Raw genomic sequence first — 8223 nt, 5'->3', positions numbered from 1 at the left:
TCTGAATGGCCCGAATGTCTCAAATTGGACAAGGCTTGTGAGAGTAACCGCTTGGGCGTTACGGTTTATATCCAATACAGGGAAGCCAAATACTAGAGTGTCAAGCTCAACTCTAAGTGTTGAAGAATTGCAAAACTCGAATTTCTTTTGGATTAAATTCGCTCAAAAAGAAATATTCGCAAATGAAATCGATTGTATTCGAAAGACAGCTCCTGTCAAAAGTAACTCGAAATTGTTGTCGTTAAATCCGTGTTTAGATGAACAAGGACTGCTTCGTGTTGGTGGTCGAATCGGAAACGCTAAACAAATAGAATACAACGCAAAATTCCCTATTATTTTACCTAGTAATCACGTCATATCGCGTCACATCGTATGTTCGTATCATGACAAAAATGATCATGATATCGGAGTTTCGCACCTTTTGTCAATGTTACGCTCCAAGTTTTGGATATTGTTGGTCGTAATCTGGTCAAGTCCGTTAAATCACACTGTACGGAATGCCACCGTCGTCGAAGAAAACCTGCGATGCAGGTCATGGCACCACTTCCAGAATATCGCTTAGGATCGCCTTTACGTGCCTTCTCGAGGGTTGGCGTCGACTACGCCGGACCATTCCTCACAAAACAGGGGAGAGGGAAATCTCGTGCAAAGCGGTACTTGTGTCTTTTTACATGCCTTGCGACTCGCGCTGTGCACTTGGAAATGTCATGGAGCATGGATACGGAGTCATTTCTATGCGCATTTTCTAGATTTTCCAATCGTCGTGGAAAACCTGTCAGTGTCTTGTCGGATAACGGAACAAATTTTGTTGGCGCGGAACGTGAATTAAAAGATTTACTCAACGCTTTAGATCAATCAAAAATTAATGATTCATTGGCCAATTCCAAAATTAAATGGAAATTCGACACATCGCCTGAACCGGATGTATCTTTCAATAGGCATATTCAACAAGTCTTCAATGGAATGGTCGGGTTGGTTAAGGTACTTCCAAACCTCAGCCATTTTTTTTATATGCCAAAAAAGACAACAACAAAATTTTCAATGGGGGGACGGGGGGATATGTGGGCCTTAGATACATTGACTCAAAATATGACATGACTTGATGAGATCAGAATTTTACAGGACTCCGCCTTTAAATTACCACATGCACTCAATGAACTCAATTTTTCTGACTCAAAAAAGCCAAAATGAGAGGTTTACTAGCTACACAATATCTCTTTTATAAATGGCTAACATAGAGTAAAAAATATTGCATCAATAGCTTTGAACACAAATATACAATATCTCGATCTTACTTTCTGACATTAACCATCGTGATTCGAGCTATCCAGCATTTTCTTCAGACTTGTCACATGGTGGACACAAAATGGCGGACATCAGCTGTCAGCCCCACTCGATAACGTGACAGAAATATGCATGTCATCTTTCATGATATTATTGAAGTGAAATCAAAACAACTGTATATAAAAGATAGTCATTTGCCCTTTCCTTTCATTTAATTACTCCGGAAAAATTTCGATTTTCATACCTCAAATTTACTTTTTTACACAACAGGGTTGCACTTTGTTTACAAATCGTCTTGCACGTTTGATCAAAAATTCCTTCGCCTTTTTGAATACATGATTGGTTTTTGATAAGGGAAGGGTGTCAATCATTATGAAAACATCTGTTATGTTTAACATGCAAATAAATCTCGAAATCAGAAAAATCGATCATATTTTTTGAAAATATTCTCAATTTTCGCGGGGACTATTTTCTGTTCGCCACTACATCCGGAAAGGTGATTAGGTTCCAGCTGATACCTGATCGTGTTTTTTCAAGCAAAGTTCTGTAAATTTATAAAATGTCACAGGTTGGTTTTTTTTTTTATCTAATACAACAATTTGTTCAGTGTGAAAATGATTATGTATCATCCATAGCCGATAATTTATAAAATCAAGGTAAGTAGATAGTTTTTATTAGGCACCCTAGGACTGTCAATAGATATCACGTGAGGGGCAATCCATAGATACCGACCAAATTGTTGTTTTTTTTTTTATTTCTTAACAATTTTTATGTTTTATTTTCCATTTGTTACACCCTATAAATTTGTTCAAATTACGAAATGTACAAATTAATGTCTAACCTGACATGAACTTTCTATTGTGATACAGGCATGTCACAAGCACAGACCAGGAGAAATAGGAATTCATAAAAAAAAAACCTCTCAACTAGGCGTATTATAACACTGTTTTGAAATTATTTCTGGCATTCTGCTTTTATAGACCACACAGAAGAACATTAGAAAAAGTGATTCAGAGCAAGATTGATGTATACAATCATTTGGTTTCAAGATTGCTCAAAATTTCCAATTTGACTCTCAATAGAGGTGGCAATGTATATGCTATAGTATGGTAATAATTCTATTGAAAGATTAACACGAAACTTTTATCCATCCTTAGGTATAAAAAGGTCAAAAAGGTACATGGACAGATGTATTTAAGATCAAACATAATTGAGAAGTTTTGTAGATGATGTATTGTTGGTAGTGATATAGTCATATAGTCAAGATTTTTTTAACAACTTGCACCAAAATTGGAAATCCCCCCCAGCACATGGTAAATATAAATTTTAATATCAGAATATAATGTCCTAAATGTAAATTAATAAGTGAAGAGACATCATAATTTTATTCTTAATGTTTTTTTTTTGTAATGTCAAGTACTGAAGTTGAAATAAATAATGTTACTGTTTGAAGAGTAAGCTACCCCAGTGCAATACTGAAGGGACAAACAGATCACCATACATTGAAGGGAAAAGGTAGTCCTTCAAAAAAAAAAATGGCTGCCATGTGATGAATTTTGGAGAAATTTGGAAGCAAATTACAAGTAAATGAGTTATTTTTTTTTAAATTTCAGGATCGAGATATTGTACTCCAGCTATAAAAGAATCAAGTGATGTGTGTTTTAATCACTATCTCACCATAACTGATGTGAAAATGTGTAGCTAGTAAATACCTCATTTTTGGACACTTTTTGGACTTAATTCATTTCTAAGAGATATCTTTTTAAGAAAACAGCATTTTTTTATGTGATTGTGTAACCTATGGAAGGTTTTAACATCAAAATATGGCTTGTATGACTGTTCAGTCAAATTATAAAAACTTGGTCATTTCATCCAAAATGGAAGGTTTGAAAGTACCTTAAAGATGGGTTTTCTTGATTAAAAGTAGTCCAAAAGAGATTAAAAGAGCTTATCCATAGATTAATTGGCCTTTCTAGTGGTTAATCCAAACATTAGTTTGTCAATCAACCACACAAAGGCTTCGTCAAGTTCGCGGAAACCCTTGGTCTATATACGTTCAGGAATGAGGTAATTCTTTTAAAGATAATAGCCAATCAAATTAAACATTGGAAATCGGGACTATTGGAAATGTAAACACGGGGGATTCCCTCGGTAATTAGCTAATTACGAGTTAAATAGGGACCGCACAGATTAACTCTTGTACTCGAAAGTCGTTAGGATAACCGGCCAATCGATTTATATAAGAGTTTGACACACAACAATGGATTAGAAACAAAAATGAAAGACTCCATCTTTAAAGTGATTGGAAATTGGTCTGTTTTTTGCCATGTACTATATCGTAACGATGGCCGTTAAAGCACGTTCTTTGTTTCTCCAATATACTTTTTTGTCTTAACCTATTATAAAATTAGAAAAAAGCAGTCACCTTGATCCGTATCGGGAATTTTCAGTCTATTGATTTAAACATATTTTATTGACAAAAGAATCAATAGGAATTGGACACAAGTTACGAAAACTTAGTTAAGCCCTTTCCAAAAAAGAATTACATACATTTATAAATTTAGATGGACTGACAAAATATTTACAATGAAATTTAAGAAGAAAAGGTGCATAGAACAGAAACAAAACACAGAAGGTAAATAAATTTCGCAGGGTGAGAAAAATGAATTAACGGTAAGTCATTTAAGAAGTAATACCGGTTTAACTGGGAAAACCACAAACAGGTTCAAAAACGTTTAGTATCTTTGATAAATTTTAATATATAAAAAAAACAATTCCAAATTAAGTAAATCAGAAAAATTAGGATCACCCCAAAGAACTGTATCTAAGTCAATATTAAAACAAGGAGGCGATTTGCTCAATAAATGCTCTCTCTCATTTTTAAATAATTTGCACTCAAAGAAGTAATGATAGGCGTCTTCAATATCACAACCACATAAACAAGACTGGTCGTGAACTACATTTATTTTAAAAAGATCAATTTTTAAAACCACTGCAACCATGTCTTATTCTTGTAAGTAAAATGTTATTGTGTCTCTCACCAGCCCAAAAGTAACTATAGGTGCAACTTTCGTTTTTGAAGGGTTAAAGTCGATTAGCCAATCTTTGGACCATTCGTATAATTTGGATAGATCTAAATTTAATGACAATTCAATATCAGCGATGGTCGGTTTAAAACAACCAAGGGCCGTATCATCAGCAAATAAACGTGCAATGTTGTGTAAAACATCTTGTATATCATTTATATGAATTAAAAATAAAAAAGGACCCAATACCGAGCCTTGAGGAACGCCGGATTTCAATTCAACCTCATCAGATAGCGCGTCATAAAGAAAAACCCTCTGTCGTCTATTACTGATATAACTTCTTAGCCAATTTGATATGTTACCGGTTATACCGTAATTACTTATTTTATAAATCAAGCCAGCATGCCAAACTCTATCAAATGCTTTGGAAATATCGCAGAACGTATAACAAGTGAATTCACGTGAATTCAATGGCTAAAAGAATATTATGATAAACCCCAATCAGTTGATGTACAGTTGAATAATTTTGCCTAAACCCTGATTGATACTTATATAGTAAGTTATGAAGATTAAAATGATTATGAAGATGTTTAAAAACTACTCTTTCAAATAATTTGCTCAAAGTGCTTAACAACGAGATTGGCCTCTAATTAGAAACATTCCATCTATCACCTTTCTTGAATAGAGGCATGACATGTGCGGTCTTCCATACAGTTGGAAATATGCCTATATGAATTGATTTGTTAAATAAAAGTGTTAAAGGGATACAAATATAACTGGCAGTATTTTTTAATAAAATATTACTTATTTTATAAAAACCATTAGCCTTCTTACTTTTTAAGCAACTTATTAGGTCTTTAATTTCCTGTTCTACGATTGTAGGCATTTCAAAAATGGAATCGGTTCTCAACCGAAAAGGTGGAAATGTTTTGTCGGAGGTATTGCCAGCAATGGATCCAAAGAACGAGTTTAATAATGAAGCCTTATCAATATCGCCATAAGACACAGATCCATGTATATTTGAAACTAAAGGTGGGATAGATGACGACTTTTCGCCTAAAATGAATTTCAGGAATTTCCAATAATTAGGTTAAGACATATCATTCGAATTTATAGAAGACGTGATTTTTTCATTATAATTATTCTTTAAAGTTTTTTTAAAATTGTTAACCTTGTTTCGCTGTAATTTGTATTTATTAACATCATGTTCGGAGTTTGTACGTATTGCAATTTTTCGTAATCTATTTCTGATGCGTATGGCTTTACGGATATCAGAGTTAAACCAAGGTTTATCAGACGGACGAATCGTTACCCACTTTTTCGGTATACAAATATTTATAAATTCGTTAAGTTTACTATAAAATAAATCAACAGAAGTATCCAAGTCCCAGTCAATAAAATATGAATTCCAATCAAACTGATTTATGAGAGAATTTAGTAAAACAAAATTCGCATTTTTATATAAAATAATTTCTCTCTTAAAAGTAGATAAAACGGGAACAGAGACATCTATGATCGCCAGAACTCCCTTATGATCAGAAACCGATTTTTCAAATTCAATCGTTTCGCTTAAACACACCTTTATATCATCTTGAACAGCAATTATATCAATTAAAGTCAAAGTGGTAAGAGTTACATGCGTTGGTGTATTAATTACATTTTTCAAATTATTAGTTGATAAAATATCTTCTAGTCTACTGTTCCTAGCTAGTAAATCGTTGTTCAAGTCACCTAAAATGAACACGTTTGATGTAGTGTTATATGCTATCTCTATAGAATTTTCAAATGGAGTCCAGAAATCATAAGACACGGTTGGTGGCTTATAGAATATAGCAACGAGAAGAGTAAATTTTGGTAGTATCACTTGAACCCAAATACTCTCAATGTCTGGAAACTCAATATCCGTTCTTCTTTTACAATGCAAGTTACTATTTATGTATAAAAGAACCCCTCCTCCATAACAATTCCTATCTTTACGAAAAGGTATATGAAAATAGCCCCAAGTCAATGTATCGCCACTTACATTATTATCAAGATGGGTCTCTGTAAAACAACATATGTGATTTTCACTTACGATATCATGGATTGTTTCAAGCTTATTACGGATACTACGGGTGTTTAATTGAAAAAGAGATAGTTTGCCCAATGAATGGAGTGTTCCAGGACCCGGATTAAGTTCAACATTACCTGATCTGATTAGAACGATAAGATAGTAATAAATATTAACGTTAATATTAAAGAAAATGAACAGCAAGATGATTATCCCCAATCTTAATCTGGAATGTTTAATATTACTAGTAACTCCACTATCGACATTCTCAAGCACTAAATCCCGTTTAATCTCCTGGAAGATTTGTGAATAAGACATAAGCTAGTTCAATGTCACCGACTATGGAGTACATTATATTAACAAGATTACAAATTTTCAAAGTGGTTTTCCCGGGCATGATAGATAAATGCAAAAATATAACAAAATCAAAGTCTATGAAATTCTGTGGGTGAAAGGAAGATGTAGATACACTTGCAAACCAAAAATAAACGAGTTTAAGCGTAATTAAAACATGTAGGTATGTAAGAAAACTATATACAACATAGTGACCCGTATTCTCAAATAGCTGAGACATACAGGTTTAGAGAAAACTTCTGTATAACCAAAATACGTACGCAATCATATAGATTTGAAGTATATGCAAATATACTAAACTGACATGATGTTAAACAGCAATCAAAGTCTATTTCAGTAAAGTTTACAACTAACAGTTATAAACAACAATAACTGAAGTTTACTAATTTAGTAGGGTAATGTAGGTATATAAATCTATGACATCATATTCTATATCAGTCTATTTGAGGGGAATTCCAAGACAAATTTGACAAACATTGATAATAATTGTGGATTTGGAATTCCCGTAAACTAAATTGAAAATTCCCGGAGGAAAATTCCTGCTTTGGTCTAATTTTAGAATGAGGGTGAGGCAGCGGTGGCGGAGTGTGTAGAAAAATGACTGGTAGTTTATATGAGACAATAAACTATGTAACTATTATTTTAATGTAACAAAGGAAGTCTCCTGACCGAGAAAACAGCAGGGATTATCTTAAAAGAATATATGAATAATCGTTAAAATCTGGTTTTTTAGGATTCTTAAATTATCTAGATTCAATATCTAACCTAATCAGTCACAAATCTAATTACAAATGTAGCTAGTGTAACGTAAATAACCCTACAAATAACCATTTTTTATTTTTTAGCTTGGGCCTATCGTTTAAAATGTCTTACAAAAGTGTAGAATTTGACAGTGAGAAATGCCACACTTACAAGTTGATTGTAAGATTTGTTTCTAGAAATTGAGTCTTCAATTTTTCACGTTTCTTTACTTTTTCACGTATGTCACATTAAAACAAAAATCGTAGATCTAAAATTACACTTGAGACAAAATTCTATCTAGGTAAACCTGTCTGTATCTTTAACTCATTGGGGTCAGGGGCATATCTAAAACAAGCATGAGAAGGAACTAAAAATAAGAGGTCTCTCTACCAAGCGAGGCCTAAAGATCCAAAGCCCATCGAGACCAGGGGTCTGGAGGCTACCATAGGCCCCAAAGAGGCCAACGGATTTCAATTGGCCTGGGATGAATTTTTAGCATTTAAAGGACTTAAATTTCACTAAAAACAAAACCCATCACAGGCCGGAGGGGAGGCCACGGTCAAATGTCCCTCCTCTTAAACACGCTGAAGGGGTTTATTCGACTCGCCACCACACTTTGTTTAATGAAATAAAATTTTTTATAAAGCACTGTTGTTTGTTATGAACATTATTATGAAACATTTGCTGGCGTTTCTGTGGGGCGAGGGTAGGAAAATAGGCTGGCCCTGCTTTGCCCCCCCCCCCCCCCCCCATACATACAGGGACAGA

The sequence above is a fragment of the Lottia gigantea genome (genome assembly GCF_000327385.1).
Source record: "Lottia gigantea unplaced genomic scaffold LOTGIsca_9, whole genome shotgun sequence".
In the NCBI taxonomy this organism is placed as follows: domain Eukaryota; kingdom Metazoa; phylum Mollusca; class Gastropoda; family Lottiidae; genus Lottia; species Lottia gigantea.
This window is presented reverse-complemented; position numbering follows the sequence as displayed.